Source organism: Gavialis gangeticus, unplaced genomic scaffold, assembly GCF_001723915.1.
Source record: "Gavialis gangeticus isolate Ggan-Ray unplaced genomic scaffold, GavGan_comp1, whole genome shotgun sequence".
NCBI classification, from domain to species: Eukaryota; Metazoa; Chordata; order Crocodylia; family Gavialidae; genus Gavialis; species Gavialis gangeticus.
Window position 1 is genome coordinate 22,327,542 of NW_017728995.1, and position 1,876 is coordinate 22,329,417.

Below are 1,876 nucleotides of genomic sequence, written 5' to 3' on the forward strand. Positions count from 1 at the left end.
CCGTAGAGCTCCCACTTCCTGGCCGGTGCTCACAGAAGGGGAACTGGTGCTCCCGCCTGCCCCCCCTGCCCATCACCTAAGCGGAGAGCGCGGCCTGTCAGGAGGTGCACCAGTGCTCTCAGGGGATGCATGTGCACCCGCTATTCATCACCACTGGTGGCAATGCTGTCATCTGGTCAGAAGATGGAGTTGCCTATCAGGACCTTGGGTGCAACTGCTCCCAAGAAGGGGGCTTCTTCCCCTTTACAGTCTTTCCTGGATGCCTGCAAACAATCACACCGTCCCCAAATACTTCCCCAAGGCAGCTCCCCTGTGTTGGCACTGAGGGTGCCCCTTTTTGGCTGTACCTTATTGAGCTGTCTGTTGGAGCTCCCACAAAGCCACAATTCCCTGCACCTTTCTTTAGCTCTCCCAGAGAACCTTCTCTAGCAACGCCCCCTCCCTGATTCCCTTCCCGTGAATCCCTGCACCAAGGGAACTAACGTGTATGGAGAGGAACTGGTTTGTACAAACCCTGCTCCTTTAGTAAAGGACACGAGGCCATCCTGGGTACTTGGTAGCTTATGGCTCCTCTGCCAATCAGGTGCATGCATTCTGCAGCCTTCAGCTCCAAGCTTTTCACTGCTATATCTCACTGCTATATCTGTGTGTGCAGCCTGCTGCAAATCCACATCCCAATGGTGCAAACACCCTGATTAGGCTTGCAAGCCCTGAGCAAACCCTTCAGCACCTTTACATTTGTAACAAAACTTATAACTCTACCTGGGGTATTACTTTGAGGAGATGATATTTCTGCACCTTTTGCTACCCACTCGACCGATCAATCATTTGCTCTTTGGATGTCTTTGGAGAAACAAAGAAGTGGACTGTTAGTCCAGTTTGTAGAAGAATGAAAGAAATCTTGCCCCCTTCTTCCCATTTGAAAGATTGGTGCCATGTCCACTTTAGAAATTCATGTATTGTTATTCAGAAAGGGAATGGGTTTCTGTCAGCATGTGAAGAGTGCCTGATGACATACATATCTATCGGGGTTTTAACATGTTTAAAGGCCCTTATGCATGCATTTATTTTGCTGCTGCTCTGTTATATTTATGTAAAGCATCTGGAGAAACGCTAAGTCCATCTCAGTATTTTTATTCCATTAAAGCAGTAAATATATTGATGTAGCCCACTGCTGGCTACTTAACAAGCTGAAGTACCCCATCCACGCACCATCCTCCCAGGAGCTGTCAAGAGAGCAGATGGATGAGACAGCACCGTCTGTCAACTTGGAGACTATCCCACACAAGATCAAGACAGGTAACACTTCGATCTCACCACAGATTGAGCTCTTTAAAGAGGATTTACGAATGGCAAAACAAAGTTTATTGGACTTAACACCTCAGACTGCAAGCCCAAAAGACTGCACAAAAGTGTGTGGGAGGAATTAAGATGTGCTTTAACATGGGGAATATTCCAATCCCTATAGTCAAATGAGACATCTTGGAAATAAACAGATGTCCTGTAAAAGTGATCACAGCTGGTTTTTACTTTGTATATCACTCAAGACAGCAGACCAGTTATTTTTCCTGTTAGGAAACCAAGGCATTTTCTGCATGTAAAGTGGTTAGTGTAGGACTACACAGAACTCTTACAGAAAGACCTAGGCCTGAAGGTAGGCCAGAGACCAGTCTGAGCCTAGATAGAAAATAGATTTCAACAACGTATCTAGGAAACCCCCTGTAACAGCCAGAACCAGAGTAATTAATAAGCAATAAAATGTGGTGTAGCTTTCCTTTCTTTTGCCTCATTTTTGTGTTCTTCAGCTTTGAATGAAGTGAAATGCAGTGGCAGGTGTGGTTCTGTTTTCAGATGTAGCTTGCTATGGACAGTGCAA